This window comes from Balaenoptera physalus (genome assembly GCF_965194825.1).
Source record: "Balaenoptera physalus genome assembly, chromosome: 21".
Taxonomy (NCBI): Eukaryota; Metazoa; Chordata; class Mammalia; order Artiodactyla; family Balaenopteridae; genus Balaenoptera; species Balaenoptera physalus.
In genome coordinates this window covers 11,233,128-11,256,949 of record NC_138902.1, presented here as the reverse complement: position 1 = coordinate 11,256,949, position 23,822 = coordinate 11,233,128, and the positions used below count along the sequence as shown (strand labels likewise).

The window sequence follows — 23,822 nt, the reverse complement described above, 5'->3', positions numbered from 1 at the left end:
TAAGTTGGCGACTTGTTACGTTAAGAGCAGTTAAGATTAGGGAATTCTTCCAGAAGATAATTTCAATTACTTTCCAAAAGCTTCCTCCTAAATTCCTTTTATTTTTTAAGGGCTTCTCTTTAGGAGTATATGGATTTAAGCACCAAATCCTCCTTTAACAAAAACTGTCCATCTACACATTTTACAAAATTACATTTGACACTCCCATTATTTCTGCACATAAACTTGTAGCTCACAGTAAGTGTAACAGGAATCCACTTTCAACATTTTTTTTTCCCCTCTAAGAGTTAGGTTACCATTGAAAATAAAGCTCAATGACACACCATTCCATTAATCAAATATTTGAACAGATAAAGTATGTAACAATCCACAGACTGCTTTTGCAAAGATAAAAATAGTAAGAATCACATACTTTCTCTTGGGAAAATGGAGTAAGGCAGGTTTCTTGCATTAGGATACATTTAAGGAAAGCCCTTTCGCCACCATTCTTAGAAGCCTCTAAAGTGCCCACCCCAGAGCTCCCAGTTTTCCCAAGAGATAAAAAAATTACTATGATAGCAACATTAGGAAGATTTAAGGAGAAAAGAACAAAGAGAAATCTGAACGATTCACCCTGTACTCACAAGTACTTTCAAAGGAAATCGGGGCTGCAATTCTTCAAAGACTGCTCTCTGGGGATCACCAACAACCTGAGTCTAAAATAGACGCCTCTCACATGGGGCGGAGAAGTCACATTTCAGCTTGCTAACTTCTACTTGGGTAAACAGGTTTACAACTCATAGAACAAACCCTGGCTAAAATTAACTGCACCGGCGCAGCGGGCAGGAACTCGCTGATCTGCATCATGCGTGCGGGGATTTATTCGCTGGGACAACATTGGTGTCCTCTTAATGGGAGATCTGGCCAAGGGGCGTGCCCTGGGGAACAATACGGAGCATCATGATTATGCTAATTATCGAGTTCAGTCCCATGGTGCTATCTCCTTTTACGCTGTTTTCCTGTTTTCGCAAGTACTGACAGAGGGAGAGAGAGTAAGCTCTTTTTCACAGCAGGCGTTCACTTGATTTTTAAGCACTTTCAAATCAGACAAAACTTTGGCAACAAGGTGGCAGTGCTGTATGCTCTTCACAAGGAAAAACCAAGTCAAGGGATATTCTGTCAGATTATTGACACAGCATGACTAGACGTGGTACTACGTGAAATTAAACAGGCATCAAAGACACATACCAGTAAGTCTACCAACAAAGAGCGGTAAATGAAAGCTCTTTTCTTGATATATAATGAACGAATTTCATTTGCTTTCCGGCTTTGTCTTCTGCACCTCCCAAGGAGTCGCTATGAGGATACAGGTTCGCTAATAAATTACAACTGAGAACAAATATCTCAAATATTTGCAAAAGGCATCGTCCTTAGCAAGAAGCATGTTGAAGTGTATTTAACTGCCTTGCCTGGCTGTCTGGAACTGGTAAGTTGTCCTTTATAGGTGACAGACCATCTATCAATCGTGTTGAAGCTCAAGTTGACAGTTAAAGACCCCAAGTACAAAGCTGATATTCAAAAGAAAATTAGAAGTAACACGGAACTTTCTTTGAAAAACACAAATTGCCTTAATAAGTACAACTTGGATCAAAGACACAGAACTGCTTATCTACTCAAGATGGTTCAGACTAGTTTGTGTAGATATTTAAGTTCTTATGACATAGTTTGCTCTTACTGGACACTTTATGAGAGCTATCCAGGCACACTACGAACATCAATCAAATCTCCAAACATCTCTGGGAGATGTCATTTTCCCATTTTGTTTTTTAAACAGATGGGTAAACAGGGAAATTCAATGCCTTGTCCAGCGCTTCTCACTGAATCAACACGGGATTATTCCACCCCTGCTCCTAACCTCTCTATGACATGTCTTCCATGTTAACTATTCAGCTACAATCCTACAAATCTTTTCAGAGCTGTTTGTTTTCCCAATTTTAAAATGTCGTGTGTCAGTTTAGATTTCAAGAGATTTATTCTGCTCAGCTCCCAAATCCCAGGTCTGAGCTCTGAGGCTCACACCCCAACTCCCTGGTACAGGCAGGTGACATGGACCCCGAAGGCCTGGCTGTGTCCTTATGAAGCACTGGCCACCTGTGGCACGCCACCCAAAGCGGCGAACGGGTTGGTTTTCACTGGCCTGAGCTGGCAGCCACCAGCACAATCCCCCTCCCGGCTGTTTACAAAAACTGCTGGCTGCCAGTCTGGGCGTCCACCCCCAGGCCCAGCCTTCGGCGGCCACAGCCAGCACGAGCTCACCCCCGGGAGATGGTAGCTGCCCTGCACTCACCATCCCAACCCCAGTCGCTGGAGTGGGCCCCCCACTCTGCGCCCAAAGGGAAGAACTTATCGAAGATGGCTGACCTCTGATTAACATGGTCAGTTCTCAGTGATCCACAGCGAACTGACTCTGGAATTCTTCATGCCAAAGGAGGACATCAAGAGGCTATTTTTGACACAATTATCCTTATCCTATTATGTCATAGTTCAGTCAAAGAGTTTCTAAGCCAAAACATTATTTCTAGCCTAAACTGAATAAAAGAAAAAAGCCAATACACCATAAGTACTTACGCACAGGATCTGGCATCGGAGAGGGCCAAGATGATGGACCCACACCCCTTACACTGAAGGCAGGGGACGCCGAGCAGTTTTCCAGTTCCTCACGTGTCAAATATGCTGAGTATGACCCCACTGTTGCTTTCAACAGAGGCCACACCTGTTCCAAAATGCAAGAACGAAAACATTCCAAAGAAAATAGTGTATCCTCCAATGTACGAGTCACCCTGCTGTTTCCTTTTCATTAGTGAAAAGAATGTGAGAGTCAACTGTACTCTTGTTCCAGGCATACCTGTGACAGTAGAGAAAAATCTCTGTGCCTCATCTTAAAGCAAGGTAAAGCCTCCCGTTCGCTGTCATGAACTGTGGGTGGCAGGGATGAGGCAGAGGCAGAGGCAGAGCTATGCGCATGGGGGCCGGTGCCTAGGGGCTCTTCAGTCCGACAGACCCATGAAATCCAGACAAAGACAAACGTTCTGACGAACTCACGTTCCTGGACTGGCCTGGGTAACGACTCTCCGGAGCAGCTACCTCTGTAATTTAAAATGTTCTAATCACATTAAAAAAGTAAAAATAAACAGGTGAAAGTAATTTTAATAATATTTTTACTTAACTCAATACATCCAAGATGCTGTCATTTCAACATGTAATGAATATAAAGATCGCCAGTGAGAGGGTGGGAGAAATGCAAAGCTGAGGAACTCAGACAAACAGGAAGAAAATGACTCAGAAAAGAGAAAGGACTAAAAGGAGGACAAACAGACCAAAAGGAGGAGAGATGAAAAGAAGAAAAGCGTTTCTCCCTGGGCATGGAATCGAGTTATAGAATCCTGTAACAAATACTGTTCCCGGAATACTGGAATGTTGCCGTTCCGGGACGGGCTGCTGAGGATACAGAAAGGAAAGACAAGGTCTCTATGTCAAGGAGCTCACGGCTGAGTGAGAGGGACGGACCCCCCAGCCCCAACCTGGCAAATACACGGTTCTGGTAAATAGGGCGATGCAGTTATGTGTCGTGGGCCGTGGGAGCACAGGGAGGGGGGCAGCTTCATTTTTTAAATCAAGGTTATTTCTAATGAAATTTTTTTATTGAACTATAGTTGACTTTCAATTTTGTGTTAGTTTCAAGTGTACCGCAAAGTGATTCAGTTATATACATATAGATATTTCTTTTTCAGATTCTTTTCCCATATAGGTTTTTACAAAATGTTGAGTAGAGTTCCCTGTGCTCTATAGTAGGTCCTTGTTGTTTATCTACTTTATATATTGTAGTGTGTGCATGTTACTCCCAAATTCCTAATTTATCCCCCCCCAACTGAAATTTTAAATATATGTCCTAGAATATTTCAGGATTCTGAATTTTATTTTGGAATCTAGAAGAGTCATAGATAGATTATTCCAAAATATTTAAAAATGACATCTGGAACCAGCAGTAAAGTTTCCCCTCTGAGTTATTTATCATCTTCAAATTACACCTGGTTATTTGGCCTAACTAGTGAAGGTACAGGGCAGGGAAGAAGTAAGAAGGGGAAAAAATTCACATCTCACCACGGTCCCCAGTTTTTCGGAGGATGAAATAAAGTATTCAAAAGCTTCGTGCTGAAAAAAACATCCCCAGCCCACTGGGGAGAAAGTCTTCTTTGGACCATAGCTGGGGAGTCAGTAAGACCTGGTTCAAAAGGCAGCCCCACCCCCCAGCTGTACGACCCCAGGCAGCTCAGTGGGCCTGTGAGTCTGCTTCCTCGCCACCCATAAAACAAGGGCGATGGTGTGACATCAAGGGGCAGCGTGAGGACTCCGGGCCGGCCAGGCACCCGGTCAGGCACGGCCACGCACGCGCTCGCAATAAGCCACTGCGCCTTTAGGGTCGCACCCTTCCCACCTTCAGTGCAGTCCTCGCTGAAGATCGGTTTGGGATGTCACTGAGTAAGGATGAAAGCCTCCCTACTTTCATACTTCAAAGCTTCAAAGAAGACAAAGTTGAAAGGGGCTTCAAACAATTGTTAAGTATTTCAGGGAAGCCAGGGTCTGCAAACTGTCTCTGAAAACCCTGTAGCCTGGACAGCCTGCTCAGTTCTCCTCTATTAGAGCAGCTCAGGCTGCAAGCCTAAGGCTGGATCAGAATTTAGGGACCCTGGCCAACAGGATGCACACATTTCATATCTGGTAGGTGGTGCAGTAATAGCCCCCTATCTGTTCCTGCCTCCCTGTATCCACACCCTGGGGGAGCCCCTGACCACATTGACCCTGGGCTTGGCCTGCAGACATCACCCAAACACTTAAGTGCGGGCCCAGGGGAGCCTGCCCCGTCCTGCTGCACTTCGGAGCCCCGAGACCACCACCTGGAGACTCCCGGCTAGCCTTCTGAGGATGAGACCACGTGGAGCACAGACTTGCCCTCTGCCACTGAAGCCCCACCCCGGGCACCCCGACGGGCCAGGAGGCCATCCCAGGCCATGCGGCCCCAGCCAAGCCACCAGCTAACTGCAAAGACCAGCCGGGCTACCTCCCACCAGAAGAGCCACCCGGGTGACCTCCCAAACTGTGAGACAGAAGGTTTCCTTTTCCCAGCTGCTAGAATTAGGTGGCTTGTTATATAGCAAAAGCTCACAAATATACAATCTTCAAAAGGTCTGTAATAGTCCATCCCTTTACTTCCAAATGAAATCCTCTAAGACTAATCTACGTCTATCTTACTCTTAAAAATTCACAATTCTAGCTTTAAAAAAATCCACAATTCTGATTACTACATTTACTTTGTCATCTCCACTATCACGTTAATCAAACTAAAATGAAATAGTGATATGGTCTGATGATAAAATTGCTAAAATGTAAGTGCTCTATTTATCTCATCCTATAATTGGAAACAAATATAAGTGGCCTTCGATGCTACAACTCTCTGTGCTAAAGTAATGACTTCTCCATCCTGGCCTTCAGAGTGATTACATAGGCAGAGTTCATAGCCTTTCAGTCTGTCTTAATACTTCAGAAATGGATTAAGAGTACCATTTACACACACATGAGCAGAGAAATCTGACTCAAAGAATAAACCACTTTTTCTTCAGCATTTTTTGCAAGCTAAAAATATATATACACATAGTAGCAAGTTCAAGACAGTTCTTTTTTAAGCCTTTGATAAACAGCTAATTCTGCATAATTTATAACATAATTATATCAGGACTATGAAAATAAAGGCAGCATTATTACTGCTGTTGTTTGAATACTTATTTTAACAGAGTTAATTTTTTAAGTATCTTAGAAGTCTCTGGGGAAAATTTATCCTCACCAATACATTCCTAATAGTCATCCATTTAACAAACACTTGTTAAACAACTGCTTCCTGCCACTAAGAAACTCTGGAGCATTTTGCAAGATTTGAACAAACAGCAGGCTGCCCAAGACTGTAGCAGAAAATGGTGTTAGTGATAGTTCTACCTTCAAGAGGCTTATAATCTGATAGGAGACGTGACAGTATATATATATAAACTTTCTACCATATAAGAGGGTAATCAGTAAGCATCCCAAAGGGTAAAAATCCTTTCCAATAGGAATCTAAGAAAAGAAGAGGCTTCTAGTTGGGTTAGTCAAGAAAGGCATCTTGGAGAAAGTGGCATGTGAATTGAGCCTCTGCCTGCTGATAAGCTTTCAACAGTAAAAGGAGTGAAAAGAACATTATACAGAACCAACAACATGAGCAAAGATGGAGAAAAAGGAAGGCTGTGATGCATGTCTGTAGAATGTATGTTTGGGAAATGGATTTCAGCTCTATCAATTAATAGCTGTTTAGACCACTAATAAAGTTCCTTAACTTCTCCAAGTTTATGCTGTAAAGTGTCCAATGATTGTATGGAGTCCAGAGCAAGACTGCCCGGGTTCCTTCTAGTTTCATCACTTAATAGTTGTTGACCCTGGGCAATTACTCTCTCTGTGTCTCAGTTTCATCATCTTTAAAATGGGCATAACAATATACAAGTTTCATAGGGTGATTATGAAGATTAAATGAGTTTATATTTGTAAAGCATGCAGAACAGTGCCTGGTGCTTAATATATAAATATTCTGTTAAATAAACAAACTCATGTTTATGCATACATAGCAAGATAGATAGATAGATAGCTAGACCAATAGACAGATGTATATCAATACAGAAATACAGATATAGCTGTATCACCAAGGACAGAACGTGTATGTAGTAGGTGCTAGATATATTTAAATTTTTTCCTTCGCCTGAAGTTCACAGAGCACTGTACTAGAACACAAGGGTCAGCCATGTTTTCCCGTGCCTCAACATTAGCCTCTGCTCAGAAGATCAGAGACTATCCCTCCTCTTCTCTCTTGGGGCAACCGCTGTGCACGTGAGATGCTAGGTTTAAACTGCTAGACAGACACAGCACGGCTGCCAGATTCAAACAAAGCTGTACTAATGTCTCATGTAATAAATGTACCTTCATTGGAAAAATAAGCATAGGCTCATTAAGTACAATCAGAACCTCTATAATTTATTAGTATTCAGGCTAATCTAAAACAAGAAACCTTAAATGTATTGTAATTTGAGATTTCAGGGGGAAAAAAGTAGACTTAAAGCCACATAATTCAAAAGGTAGGTTAATGAAATCTTACTAATTCCAGTCTAATTTGGCTTCAAGTAGTTATGTATCCAAACTGAAAACACTTTTAAATGCAGTTTTATTACTTGAACCTATTAACAAATATTAAACTGAGTTCCCTCTGTTTTTAAGATGAGAATACAGATTATACTAAAAAAAAAAAAAAACTGCTACAAGTACTTGAAAGTATTCTGCTGTGTTGAAATAAGTAAAAATTTCCTGCAATCTTACACTATTTGTCTCGAAACCTCTTTTTCATAGATAATGCAGCAGTAAAAATTTCACCCACCACAGATCAAACTGTATTGTCAATTCCGCACTGGTGAACAGAATGTGAATTAACAAGTTATGCTGAACTGCTAATCGTAAATGCCCACTTCTCAGTCGACTCCATCCAATTATAGGAAAACTATTAAGAATCAGGCAACAAGCTATTAACCTCCAAAACCTTCTGGAACATTAGCACTCAGTATTCATTTCTGTTATTTCAGCCACGCTCTTTCACAAGCAATTAAGCCAACTTCAACAGCTCCTACAATCTCTTTCAGGGTAAGGACTAAAAGAGGGCTGTAGGTGAGCTCTTTAATACAGCCGTGCTGCTGGGTTCATTCGAATCCCAACTTCACTACCTACTAGCTTAGCAACCATAGGCAAGTTAACAGACTGTTGTAAAAATGAGTCAATGGACATACAACACTCAGAACAGTACTTGGCATGGATTTTTTTAAAAATATTTATTTTACCTATGTAAAATAATGATGAAGGGGAATTCCTGTTTGAACCACCTGTACATAGTAGAGAATCTACTTTGGGGCTCTGGGTTTTTACAGGAAACTTGCAGGGTAAAGCTGAAAGGACCCTCATAATAGCAGCCCAAGGCTGCCAGTTTAACTAATAATAATTTCAAGTAAGTTCTCATGGCTCCTGTGTTCCATTCTCAAGTCGCCGAGCATTCGTAAGATGCCTAAGTGTGTGGGAAAACACGACACTTGGTACCAGTTTACCAAGACAGTTGGGAAATCAAGGATTTGCTTTCTAACTTTTAACAGTTTTGTTGTAAACGGATGTGGTCTGTTCTCAACCAGACACACTGAGAAGTGGTCACTTCGGGGGTAAGCAGTTCAAAATCAACCTCAAATTAGAAGAGCTGAAATATTCATAAGAGATTCTAACTTCACTTGGCTACAAGAATCCGGTAGGTAGCTGGTTTCAATAGGGGGACAGAGCCTAGTCTCTTGAGATAAATGTACATGATTCTATCTCTTGAGCACTGTATATTTCATTTTAAAAAGTGCTCCAATGAGGGCTCATTTTTCAGAATATCAGCAATAAACAAGAAAACAGAAGGATTAACAACTCAGCTCTTAAAACTGTAATAGCCCAGACATTATAATAATCCAAGAGGCCATTCTCAGAAACACAGAGACCAGTTCCTTTACACAGACCCTGGTTCACAAAAAGAAGCGTGGACAAACGGTACCAGGGTATTGGGGTTGATTGTAGACTGTGAAACAGGAGACAATTATCCATTTTAGACCTTAGGGCTCACATTGTAAGACTCGGTTTCTTCTTTTTCTTGACATTCTCTTCCTGTCTCTCTAATTGCCAGGAAAGGGTGCATTTCCCAGTTCTTTGAGTCAGATCTGTTTTTAAAAAAATGCTCCTAAAAAATAACTAAAAATTATTCTTTTTAGTTTCACTAATTAAGATCCTTTCATGTCAACTACATTGAAAGGAGGAGTTCTTGATAAATCCAGATTTCTTTAAGGCTTAACATGGGGAGTACAGCCAATATTTTATAATAACTATAAACGAAGCATAACCTTTAAAAATTGTGAATCACTATATTGTAGACCTGTAACTTATAAAACATTGTACAACTATACTTCAATTTTAAAAAGTAAAAAAAAAACCCTCTTTTTAAATAAGATGATGGACACGTAAAAGAGTAGCATACTAATAAATTCCAACTAACACTTTGATTTTGAATAAGAAAATTCTTGTTATTATTCAACTCTAAGATATGATATTGGATTATAGGATAATAAACAGCCAGTTAGACGAAGGGTATTCTAGTTGTTCATACACAGCCTATCAGAAAAACATGCACATCATGATGTCGGACTAGTACTTACTGTTCTCTGTGTAAAAGTGTTAAATAAGCCATATCTTCTCCTAAGAGTGTAGTGGTAGGCCAGTGTACAGGAAAAATAATTACGATAAAACCCTGAACAATACCCAAAAGAATCTCTCTGAGATCATTCACTAAAGTAATCTCTTTCAAAATTTAATCCTGGGCACTGAAGAAAAGGAGGAATCAATCACATTTAAGTTATGATTCTTTAGAATGTGTTGGACAATTCTGAGACACACTGAGAAAAAAAGTATTCACAACAGCCAAGAGAAGACGGCAGCTAAAACTTAAGGGTCAGAGATGAGATCAAAATTAGAAACATATAATGTCTGGAGAACCGTCCATATAAGGGTGTCTTTAAATCAGTAACTAAGTTAGGATAATCCACCAGGCAAAATAAACAGCTGCCATCGTCGGAGTGGATGATTCTTCATCTCTCATTCAGAAACCTCTGTACCATCACAGGAGCCAAATATGACATGACTTTACGCTCAACAATGTTTGGAGCGATTGTCAAAGCTGGTCTCGACTTTCCTAGTCCCAGATGAGAAACTCATATACTTTGATCTTTCCTTTTTATAAAAGTACAAAAAAGCAACAGTAGAGGATGAACTTCTGCCGAGCCTTCCTCCCCACATCTGGTACAGCACATTTACTTACACTCTCCAACCCCGTGGACTTTCTGATTCCCCAGAGTAGGCTGCTTTCCCCTCTCATTTACTTATTCATCAGACTTTCAGGGAACTTGTTAAGCTGGTGCCAAGCATGAGAAAGATGAAATAAATAAGGATCTTACCTTCTAGGAGTTCGGTGTGGTATGGAAGATGGACACAAATAATTGTAATACAGTGTAAGGCCTATAACAGAAGTTTGCACAAAAGGACGGTTGCAACTGTCTTTGGGACTTGGGGAGGGTCTGCGACGGAAATGACCAGGCAGAGAAAGAGCGAAAGGCATTTGAGGCAGAGCGATCAGTCCAGGCAAAAGCTCAGAGCATGTTCTGAGAATAGCAAAAACTATGTGCCCGGAGTGTAAGTGACAGGATGTGAATGGGGGAAGAGGCAGAAGATTAGGCTGAAAAAGTCGACTGCTGAGGTCCCTAATGTGCCATGCTAACTCGGTGGTCCACTGTCCTGTAGCCCTGAGGCTCTCAACTCTGGCTACACATTAAAATCTCCTGGGAAGATTTAAAACAGAATATTGATGTCTGGTATTTGTTAGTATCAATTAATTGGTCCAGGATGGGGACTGGGCATTGGTGTTTTTTAACAGTCTTCCCATGTGACTCTGTTACGTGGCTGGGGTGAAAACAGCCACTACAGGCAACAGGGAGTCAACACAACTGTATGCACAGGATGGGGGTGTAAGAACACTAAAAAAAAAAAAAATAATAACTGGGCAACAGTGTGAAGAGTAGATCAGAGGCACACAGACCAGGGGAGGAATGTCAATGGACAGGTTACCGAATACAGTCGAGAGGTAAGAGTCTAAGCCAGTAGTTAGTAGTAACCTTTCCTGGGTCACTGACCTGTGTGAAAGTCAATGATAAAGGTTAGATGCCTTCTCCTCAAGAAAAATGCACCTATGTCAAAAAATAAATACATAATTTCAGGGGATTATGAACCTCTTTGAGCAGTGGACTCAAGTGAAGAAACCCTGACCTAAAAGCAGTGAATAGAAAGAGGAGAGAGAGACTTTTGAGGTAGAATCAATAGCACTGATGACTCCCAGGTGAGGGGAAGGAAGAGGGATTCAGGCTGACACCACCACTTCTACCTTTAGAATTGTTAGTGATAAACACGTATTTGTGCACTTACTTAAGTGTCAGGAACAACACTAAGCACTTAACGTGTACTCCTCTCAGGGAATCTTCCCAATTCTAGAAGACAGATTGCAATCAGGTTCTTCACTGAAGAAACTGAGATTTAGAGACATTAAGGCGCTTGTCCAAGGTCATGTGGCATTAAGTGGCGGAGCAGGAATTCAATCCTCCAGAGCCTGCGGTGCTAACCTCTCCCCGGCACCTCTGGAGGGTGGAGAGGAGACAGGACAGAGCAGAAGTAGATTTAGGATGAGAGGAGGAAGGGGGAGGGGAGGGAACACACGAATTAGTTTTAGACAGGCTGTGTTCCAGATAGCACAAGACATATCAGTGGCACTATCTGCTACATCAGGAAAAAAATAGAAAGGAGCTCAAGAGGGGACAGCAGAGGACATAGCAGTAGAATATTTAGGGAGTCCTCTCCATGAGCTGGGCGCCGTGCTAAGTGCTTCTCTCGGGGTGTAAGTGCTATCGTTACCTTCCCTCTACAAGGAAACAGACTTGGGAGATCAGGTCCCAGAGCCAGCAAGTGGTGGAGCCCATCTCCTTAAGCCCTAACCTAAACCTCTCTGGCGCCATAACAAGGAATGGAACCCATGGTCGGAAGTGGCAGCAGCCCCCAAGCTGTTCTAAGACCACTAGTGTGAGATACAGGGTTTTTTGTTTTTTTAAAGCTTTATAATTAAAACAAACAAACAAACAAACCTTGACAGCATTTATCCATTTCCACAACTGAAAGGATTTTTATATTGTTTCAATTATTGAGGGGCGATAAGAGATATCCGTATCTCACCCAAGTGAAATATCAGAGCTACATCTTCACAGGACAGTATGCAGAATTGGGTGCAGGCCTGTGCAGACAACAAGCAAGACACAAATTCCAGGCAGTGTTATTATCGTGAGTCAGGATTCAGAACAATTAGTCTAATGAAGATAGTGTCCTATGTTTCCGGAGGCCACAATGAAGCCAGGAAGTGGTGAAATTTCCTTTTTTACTCTCTTTTGCAGCATGAAAAGAATGTGGCTTTTCTCCTCTCTAAAGAGACAAAAATAAAGTCTTAAACCACACACTACAGGCCTAGACTAGTTACTTCAGGTTTAACAGTGGAATAACTTATGCGCCGCAAGTTTCAGATAAAAACCTGTTATATTTCAACATTTCAGCACCTTTGAAACACCTGTACTGGCAATCATGTAGCCTTTGAGTTAAAACCATCCCCTCTATAAAAGTACTTTAAAAGAGCCTACGATGTTATCCTAGAATTTTCTCCTGTTCTGGAATTCAAGCACCTGGGAGAAGAAACATGACAATCCAATTAAAAGGGTTTTGAAGTCCTATGGTACAACCTCTCACTTAGAGCAGGAATTCCTTCTACAGCCCCTGTCCTGGTCCCCCATCATAGGCTTGAAGTCATGACTCTCCAGGGCACCCACCCCATCACTGGGGAACTCTCACCAGAGCTGAGAGCAGGTCACGATCCTTTGCCTTGTGATGTCCACGCCTTCACATATTTACTGCGCACTTGCGCGTCCACACGCACCAGCTCTCCACACCACCTTCCGGTCCTGCCCGTCCCCAATGCACGTCGCTCTTCAACACCCTCTCCTTCTGCTCCGACCACCCAACTCCTCCTCCGGTGCTTCCTCCCGTGACTGCACTTCTCAGCCCACCACCGGTCTCCCTCCCCTGCTAATGTCTCACCTAAGCATGGGTCACAGGAGTAAACACATTCACCAGGTGTGCTCTAACATCTATTTTCAGCAGCTGCATCACAGAGAGGCTCACAGAAGCCTGTGGCCAAATAAACTCATGGCTCGTTTTTGTCTCAGGTGCATGTGGGGCAGTCCTCAACTCCTGCAGATGGTTCATCCTGAGGCTACTTCATCTTGCTGGTTTTAGAACATTACCACCACCTATTCAGATTATTCTGAATCCAGTCTGCTACGTGTGGTATTAGTCATCTCTCCTAGGTTGATGTCAGCCTTCCTTGAGGCAACAGCCCTGTTGAAAATCTGATGAAAGCCAGAAAATGTACACAGTTTTGCAATCAATATCAAATGATTCCTGGACCCCCATGAAGCCCATCCATTGGCCTGTTCAAGGTGAAACCTTAGGAATCCTAGGACCTATGAAAAACACCTATGGTCACTAGAATTCATTCAGATCCATTTCTAAAATAATTGATTCTGCTATCTAATGCCCAACTTAATACCCAGAAGAAGCCAATTAACTGGAATTCAACTGACCTTAACTCACTAATTCTATCAGAGAAGATATCCAGAAACTAAGAAATCTGCCCAAAACCAAACCACAGGTTTTAAGAATATTTTAGACACAGAAGCACAAGCACCTAAAGTTATACATACAAAGATACGTGTTGCGTCACTGTTTGTAGAGGCAAAAAAAAAGTGTGTGGGGAGGAACATCCTGAATATCCATCTGCAGGGAAATGGTTGAATAAATTATGGTATATTGAAAATTTTAATTCATTTTTTGGAAACAAGAGTTAGAGCTGATCTCTTGACCTGGAGAAATAGCCATGATATATTAAGGAGAAGAAGCAAGCTTCAGAATAATATATTGAGTATGATCCTAGTTAAAAAGCAAAAAAACCCCGACAAACCTTACATCCTTAAACATACTTTTCTGAATACAGGAAAAGGTGTGGAAGAATTCACATCTGTAAACATGGGTGGGGGATGAATTCTTTTTTTCTTTGTTCATCCTTGTATACTTTCACTTGTTACAAGCAAATGCTGCTTTTGCAAAGTAATAAATTTTAAAAAGAAAAGAAACTAAATAAAGCTGACAATAGGATCTATAAATAGACTCAGCTCTCTCATCCCAACACTCCAGGCACGTTTTCTTTTTCTTTGGCTGCACCCCACGACATGCAGGATTTTAGTTCCCGGATCAGGGATTGAACCCGTGCCCCGCGCAATAGAAGCGTGGAGTCTTAACCACTGGACCGCCAGGGAAGTCCCAGGCAGGTTTTCTAAATGCCTAATTTCTCCAAAAGGTTCCCACCCACAGTATACCTTGGACGAAATCTAACTTCCTTTTTGACTTTTCAGTGATTCTGAGTTTTTCACTGTTTGGGGTACTTGATTCCATGTCACAGGCACTCTTCCGTAATACAGAGTAAAGCTGTGTTTTGTAGATTAAATGTGTCCACAATTCACAAGTGTGATTATTTTCCCCCTTAGGAAAATATGCACCTCAGCAGAGCCGTAAATAAAAGAAAGGTATGCGGAACCCACATTAGTCCAATACGCAGGAGATGGATGCATGAAGCACAAACGCTAGCAAATTCTAAGGTGAAGACATATGAGCAGAGATGCCATTCCTGTTGGTTCAGGGGTTCTCAACCTTGGCTAAACATCAGAATTACCTGGAAGCATTTTTTAAAAATCCCAGTGCCTGGGAGCCACTTCCAGAGATTCTAAGTTAACTGGCCTGGGCGTAGGTACTTGTTTCGTTTTTAAAGCTAACTAGATAATTCAGACAGAGTTAAGAACCACTGCTTTTTACAGTTCATCCTCTTCCTTCCTTTCTTCCCATCTTTTACAAAGAGCTTTTTCTTTATCAGTTATTTTAAGGCTACATTCGGGAAAGCCAAAACCGATCAACCAGCTGACCCTGTCCCCCGTCTATAACTCATATCATCCTTATGTGGACTTCTGATGCCCAAATTAAATAAAGTTACGTAAATCCATGGCCACCACAATTAAGGACCCTTCACATGTCAAAAGAGTATTTGTAGCGTCACCTGAATAATAACTTATTTATTATAAACTTTGGAGACAACGATTTTATGAAACATCTTAGGATGCCAAACATTATGTTGGAAAGCAAAAGTGCCAGCACTATTCTACCGATTATCTGAAATTTTGCCAGACATTAGTCAATTAATGGACTTCCTGGTTTTTTGTGCTACTCTAAGTATTTTTAAAAATTCAGCTCTACCACATCGCAGAAAATAGATAAAATGAAAAACCATTGCATGAACTATCTCCCCCATTCAAATTTAGTATCTGAGAACAATTATATGCCCAAGAAAATTTTTAATAAAGTATGAAAGGGGATTCATTAACAAAATGAAATATTTATTTAGTACATATTACATTACAGTACAAAAAAGACAGAATTCTGTACTTCGGACACATGCCGCAATTTACACAGAAAGATAGTTTAAAACAAAGGACAATGTATATTATTTATATTATTTATAATGGCTGGTATTAACAAATAATTGCCTTTATATATATATATCTACAAGTGTGGATGGCATTAGCATGCATTTTCAAAGAAGCTTACAATGGTCTATCAAAGGAGTTTTGATCCAGGAATTGCACTCCTAAGCATTTATCCTAGTGAAATGAAAACTCAGGTCCACACAAAACACCTGTATACAAATGCTCACAACAGCTTTATCTGTAACAGCCCCAAACTGGAAACCACCCAAATGTCCTTCCAAAAGACAAAAGGTTAAACTGTGATACATCCATACCATGCCCGTACTAGGCAATAAAAGGGAACAAACTATTGATACACGCAACAGCATGAAGGGATCTCCGGGGCATTATGCCAAGTTAAAAAAGCCAATCTCAAAAGGTCACATGCTGCATGATTCCACTTATATAATAGTCTCAAAATGACGAAATTATAAAGCTGGAGAACACGTTAGTGGTTACCAAGGGTTGGTGGGTCAAGGGAAGGTTATAAAGAGGTAGCAAGAAGCCTTGAGTTGATAGGTCAGTTGTGTATCCTGGTTGTGGTGGTGGTTACACAGATCTACACGTGATGGAACTGCACACACACACACACACACGCCACATATACATACACACCCATAGTCACACACACACACACACCACATATACATACACACCCACACAGTCACACACACACACCACATATACATACACACCCACACCCACACACACAACCACATATACATACACACACACAGTCACACACACACACACCACATATACATACACACCCAGTCACACACACACACCACATATACATACACACCCACACAGTCACACACACACACCCAGTCTCACACACACACCCCCACATATACATACACACCCACATAGTCTCACACACACACACCACATATACATACACACCCAGTCACACACACACACCATATACATACACACCCACAGTCACACACACACCCCCACATATACATACCCACACAGTCACACACACACACACACCACATATACATACACACCCACAGTCACACACACACCTATACATACACACCCACAGTCACACACACACACCCACAGTCACACACACACACCGCATATACATACACACCCAGTCACACACACACACCACATATACATACACACCCAGTCACACACACACCCCCAGAGTCACACACACACACCCCCACATATACATACACACCCACAGTCTCACACAGACACACCACATATACATACACACCCACAGTCACACACACAACCACATATACATACACACCCACAGTCACACACACACACCATATACATACACACCCACACAGTCACACACACCCCCCACATATACATACACACCCACACAGTCACACACACACACCACACATATACATACACACCCACAGTCACACACACCCCCCCCACATATACATACACACCCACACACAGTCACACACACACCCCCACATATACATACACACCCAGTCACACACACACACCCCACATATACATACACGCCCACAGTCACACACACACCCCCTACATATACATACACACCCACACAGTCACACACACACATATACATACACACCCAGTCACACACAGTCACACCCACACACACCATATATACAAACACACCCACACATAGTCACACACACACCACATATACATACACACCCAGTCACAGCCACACACACATATATATACACACCCACACAGTCACACACCCACAGTTACACACACACACACCCCCACATACACAGCCACACACACACCACATATACATACCCACACATAGCCACACACAAACACCCAGTCACATACACACACACACCATATATACATACACACCCAGTCACACACACACACCACATATACATACACACCCAGTCACAGACACCACATATACATACACACCCACAGTCTCACACACACACACCACATATACATACACACACACACCCAGTCACACACACACGCCACATATACATACACACCCACACATAGTCACCCACACACCACATATACATACACACCCACACCCAGTCACACACACACACGCCACATATACATACACACCCACAGTCACACACACACACCACATATACATACCCACACCCAGTCACACACACACACCCATAGTCACACACACCACATATACATACACACCCAGTCACACACACACACCACATATACATACACACCCACACACAGTCACACACACACACCCCACATATACATACACACCCACATATAGTCACACACACACACCACATATACATACACACCCACACATAGTCACACACACACACACATGTACATACACACCCACAAATAGTCACACACACACAGTGCATGTAAAACTGGAGAAATCTGAATAAGCTCTGTGGATTGTACCGAGGTCTATTTTCCGCCTTTGTTCTGGTACCAGTTGCCTCTGGGGGAAACTGGGTGAAGAATACACGGGAACTCTGTATTTTTACAACTTCCTGTGACTCTAACCATTTCAAAACAAAAAGTTTAAAACAAGTTTGAGGGAATCATGAAGGTGGTGACTTACTTACAATAAACCGTTTTTCTTCATCTAAGTGAAGGTATAAACAAGTAACGGGAGATATACCAGATGGCTGGAGAGGAAAAGATGACGAATGATATTTACTGAGCGTTTATCGCGCACCAGGCACTACAGCTGATCTCATTCAACTCAACGCTCGGCCCAGTGAGGTGGCAGCTGCTAGACAGCCTCACTTTTCAGATGAGCGAACAGAAAGGCAAGAAATTCAATCAAGGTCACACAGACAGCAAGGAGCAACGACGTCGAAGTTAAGACCATCTCAAAGCAAAGAGGATGATTATTGTACCAGGAAGGGTTTAAAGAGTAGCTTAATATATAGGTAGAGTAGGTGAAATACTACAGACGTAAAATCTTAAATATGCCCACAGCATACCTGCTGAACAGTGTGTCTTCCAAGAACTTAAATCCACAATACACATCAGCCCTGGATAACTGAATGCACTTGACCACAGATGTATTTGAAACTGTGTTTATTTTTTATTTATCTTTTAAACTTTTTCTTAGAAATGAGAAGAAGAGTAACATTGATTTCTCCTCTTTAAAAGGTGCTCGCTGAATGGAAACAGGTAGATAAGAGGGAGCCAAAATTCGGAAATAATACAAATAAGGCACTCAAGATGGGGGTAAATAAAGCTGATTGACTGTGACAAAGCCTATTCATGAAAGAAAAGGGAAAGCTTGCAATCTCGTCAAATGCCAGGCAGGATAGTCTGAATGAGGTTAGAATAAAACCAGAATCCTCATACAATGAACAGGGGCTAGCAAGATGAATATTTATTTGCAATAAAATAGTTTTAAATACAATAATGCAGTTAAGGTTGGCTTCAGTATGGCTTAGAAAAAGCAAAAGGAAACTTTCTGCCCTTTATCACTCCATCCATAAATTCAATGCAAATAATAAGGGGGGGGGGTGGTCGGGGGGCGGGTAGTGGGTGGCAGTTTTAAACAAGATTGGCCACAAGCTGACAGATAAAGCTGGGTGATAGGGACACGGAGATTAATTCTCAAAGCAGCTTTTGGGACCACTGGTGCCACCTGCACCACCAGCCCTGATCACATGAAAAAAAGCAAAAAGGGAGGCAACTACAGTGATAAACACACCACTGTTTTCCCAGGTCAGGTGGAAATGATCACTCCTCAGAAATCTGCTTAAATATCCTTAGGAAAGAGTCAGGGACACCTAAAATGTAAAATGGGCAGTCCTTTTAACACTGCAACTTTTCCTGAATGATCAAAGAATATTTTCATAAATACAGTTTTTGAAGACTGTTCATCACAGGCTTGTTTACAATGGTGAGAAATCTGATACCTAAATTATCATTAAAGAGGGATTAAATATATTATGGTGTACTCTTACAGTGGAATACCAAGCAGCTATGTAAAAAAAGGAAGACAAGAACCCACAATAACAGGGTATGGCAAAGGGAGACAGGAACCAGCTGAAAGCTCTCCAGATGGCCAAAGCTGGAACAATTTGAGCAATACAGTAGTGTTGTGTCAGATTATAACACAAGTATAAATACCCACTGGTCTACACGATGTAAGTAAACGACTGGATAAATGAATACCTGGGGAGAACAGACAAAGCTCCTGGGCTGCAGAATTCCAAACACTGTAGGTAGGTCCCCTGCCCCGCCCCAAAGAGGTGGAGCATGGCCCCCGACTCCTGACGTGGGTGCTGCCTTCTTCCCAAGAGCACAGATGCGAAGGGGAGAAAGAGAGAGTAACTTTGCAGTACAGACACCTGACAAGCGCCGCCTCCGTCAGGATACCAAGGTCAACGTCACACAGACAGCAGGCACCCTTGAAACGATGGGATGAAAACGGCTCTTGGCCCCAGGGGTCTCTCTCCCCCAAACACACAACCCCAGTCGAACCGTGAGAAGAACATCAGCCAAACCCCAGTTGAGGGGCACTCTACAACAGCTGACTAGTATGCCCCCAAACTGTCCAAGTCATAAAAAACAAGAAAAGTCTGTAAGAAACTGTCACAGGCACGGAGAGCCGAAGGAGACCTGAGGACTGAAGTATGGAATCCTGGACGGGATCCTGGAACACAAAAAGACAGGAGGTAAAAAAGCTAAGGAAATCTGAGGAAGCATGGACTTCGGTTAATAACGATGTATCAATGCTGGCTCATTAGTTCTGACAAACACACCACACTAAGGTAAGATGTTAATGATCAGGGAAACAGGGAACTCTTTGCGCCAGCTCTGCGATTTTCCATAAACCCAAAACTGTTCTAAAATAAAAAGATTATTTTTAAAAAATGAAAAAGAAAAATTTTCATGAAGATGTAAACTTATAATGCTGTGGAATGATGGCCAATATATAATAAATGAAAGAAGAATTACTAAACAACATGCATGTTATGAATCTATTTTTGCTTTAAAAATATATATATATATATGTATTTATACACCAAAAAGTCTGGAAGACCAACCATACACCAAACCACATATCTAGTGATTTTCACCACCTCCTTTATACTTTTCCATAGTATTTGGTTTTGTTTTTCCACTAAGCATTGGTTACTTTTAACACTGAGCCTCATTACTCCCACGGTCAAGAACACAGTTGTTTTATTTTTGGGAAAAAGTAGCTGTACAGCATAGAATTAATAGAGACCACCTTAGCTCAAAATAGGATGCATTTATAAAACAGCTAAACTTTACTTTTTCAAGGGAAATATTTTAAAGGCAGAACAGAAAAGTGATTGAAAGCATGGGATTACATCAGACCTGGAGTGCAATCCTGGTTTCACCAGTTACTGTCTGTGTGACCTTGGGCAGCTCAATAACCTCCCTCAACATCCTCACTTTCACAGTGGGGAGATGTAACGCTCACCACAAACCTATGCATCTGCAGAACTGCCCTAACATTTATCTGCCTATTTATTTATCAATATAAACACATATTGCACATAATACATAAATGTATATTACATAATGTATTTCATAACCTCAAATTTTATTAGAAAATTACCTGACTAGTAGCAAAGAGTTCAATGTATGTCAAGAGCCTGGCCCTACTGAGGCTCCATAATGGTAATTGTCGTTGTTATCAATAATATACAAAAATCCAAGAAAAATTAGAACACTATCAGAAAAAAATTTCATTTCTCAAAGTATATAACATGGAGCACTGAAAGACAAAACCAACACCTCAGCTCGTTCTACGCCATCTGCTGTGATGTCCCAAAGCCCTCTGCTAACTAGACATTCATTAGGGTGATTAAACGTGTTAACATGCCCACAGGACTGCTGTGGAGAATCTTCCAGAGAATACAAGTGAAAGCCACTTGTCTAATCACAGCCAGCTTAAACTAAACTTTGGAATATTAATGCACCAAGTCTCCCTTGCTATCGAAATGAATGTAACATCAATACAAATTAACACCAGCCATAAAACACAAACTAAACTGATTTAAATCCCTTGACTGTAAATAAGGAACTTTAAAGATGCTTTAGACAAGACATATATTTTGATCAAAATTCTGGGCTGGTAGTTCTATCCCAATACTGATATTTAAAAATTACCCCAAATACAACACTTATAATACACAAAATTACGACAGAACAGACAAGTCTAATCATGCTATGAATTAGTGGACTTTTATAACAAGACTCAACAACCCAGAACAGAAGAATCATTTGTTTCAAGTGAAAAGTTTACCCGGCCTGGTTTATCCTATGGTCTAGGACACAGACCCAGATTTTAAAGAAATTAATCAACCATAATATAAGCAAAATAATATTAAATCACTGTGCCAATTTTTTCTACTACACTAGAAAATGCAGACTGTTCAGTTTGGGTTCTGTTAAAAGAAGTTAATTTAAACAGCTTTTAAAATAACAAAAACATAGATATAATCCAGGAACTAAATTTAGGTTCGTATATATAACCCAGTGTAGTGATTACAACTCTACAAAGACGGATTTTATAACACACTCCAAAGCATCTGTATCCAATAAATCTTACTCCAATTTTCCTGAAAGCAGTTGTTACGGAGACCTAACCCAGTGATGTCATTCTAGCTAAACACTTTAAAACCTGTGGCATATTTCTGTCAAATATACTTAACTGTAGCAAATTTTAAATTTGAGAATGGATGTGACGTATGGGAAGAAATCACCGTCACTGAGAACTACACCTGGCAAGTAGACTAAGCGAAATAAACTTCTTTTGGTTAAAAAAAAGGAGGGGATTGACTACAAGGTTTTTAGTAAGGTTAAGTTTTCCTAAAAACTATAAAAGCAAATTTGAAGTGGGAATTCCAAGCACGTGGGGCAGCAACATTACCTACATAATAAGAGTATGCTCATCTGCCGTGTTCTCTACCGGGTGTTTCCTTCTCCAATTTTTAAACAATAACTGAATAATGGACCATACTGGCACCCCGTATATATTACCTCATTTAATCCGTGTAACATTACTAGACAATTATCACCATTTCAAAGTGAAGACACTGAGCCTGAGTGCTTTCAGTAAGTTGCCCAGTTCACACAGGTAATAAAGAGAGACCAGCATAATCGCAATACACACACACGCACATCCCCCGTTACCTACACATTATATCTGACTTTTTGAGGTTTTTGACCTCTACTTTCTAACTCTCCCAATTAATCTCTGCCTATGACAGCAGCTACTTACGTATAGTTTTGCATCTGCCCTACTGTATTGCAGTCGTTCACTTATCAACATTTCCTACTCAATGATGAGCTTCCGGAGAGAATGGCTCACACCTTATCTCTGTAATCCCAGAACACAGTCCTGTATTTAGCACATCTGCATGCACTTCTTGCTAGTACTTAACAGTGGTTCTGATGTTAATTCTGCTAGCTGCTCATGGGTGGTGAACATTACAGAACCAGCTTCAAGATACCTGCCAACCACTACCTCAAGGAAGGCAGACGCAGGCAGAAAGGAGATTCAATACGATCAGCCTGAATCTGTAGGGCTGTTCTTAACATAGCATTTAGACACTACATTATGTGGCATATAGGGTTTTTCTTCTTCACGTTGAATAAAGCTGCATCTGCACTCACATTAGTCCACCTCCAGTAGTTCACTGCACAAAACGAAATGACAGGACAGCTCGACACTCATAGTGCATGCAAGAATGAAGGAAAAATATACGACAATGTAAACCATCAACAGCAGAACGTTAAGATTTTGCCAAAAAGCTACCTTTTCATTACAACACGACTCCAGAGTCCAGAGGGGCAAGACCACACAATTTATACGCTTTCCTACACAAGAAACTAACAGGGTTGGTTATTCATGACATTTGGAGACTGGTACAGTGTAATTACAAAATGACACAGGTTAATACTTAAGGAGACATCAAGTCTCTCAAAATAAAATGAATATGTAAAAGATTAAGTTTCTGTTTTGTTATTAAAGTCCTGGAACTTCAAGGAACATATAAAAATACAGATGACTTGGTACTCAGATTAGTTAACAGAATTACTGATACTTTTTATTCTTTTAGGGGACCTTTTACCTACTAAATCTTAGAGTCTGCGTTTGTGGTTTCCGTTTTCCTTCCAGTGATAGAAACTGACTGCGAGTCCTTTTGTGGTACTTATCTTTCTCTTCTCATCCCCCACCCACCCCTAGCCCCAAACCTGCTTTGGACGTCTGTCTTCTTTAATTTTTCAAGACAAGCCAGTGAAGTGAAATGGCACGAACTCTTGAATAAAGAGTTAAAAATGTTAAAATCATATGTTAAAATCATATGACTCTCCTCTCTTTAAAGTAATATTAGTCTTCTAGAATACCAATCTAATTCTTAGAAGCAGAAAACACAGGAAGCTCAATGTTCCAAGAAAAGTTAATAATAATTGATTCATCCTGGCTACCCAGGA

General features: G+C 41.1%; 1 protein-coding gene across 8 annotated transcripts in view; it reads right to left on the bottom strand.

Moving 5' to 3' along the window:
• The window catches only part of SLC20A2 (solute carrier family 20 member 2), a 107,197-nt gene that overhangs the window by 74,820 nt on the left and 8,555 nt on the right, over positions 1-23,822 (bottom strand). For 2 of the 8 annotated variants that reach the window (XM_082444339.1, XM_082444334.1), the window contains exon 1: positions 624-1,231. The exons of 3 other annotated variants lie outside the window; for them this stretch is intronic. The gene's annotated coding sequence lies outside the window, so the exon portion shown is untranslated. Of the gene's footprint in view, positions 1-623; positions 1,232-11,148; positions 11,358-11,858; positions 12,190-12,609; positions 12,816-12,855; positions 13,167-23,822 lie in introns of those variants that run through there. 3 more of the 8 variants (XM_082444335.1, XM_082444336.1, XM_082444338.1) reach the window with 3 other exon arrangements.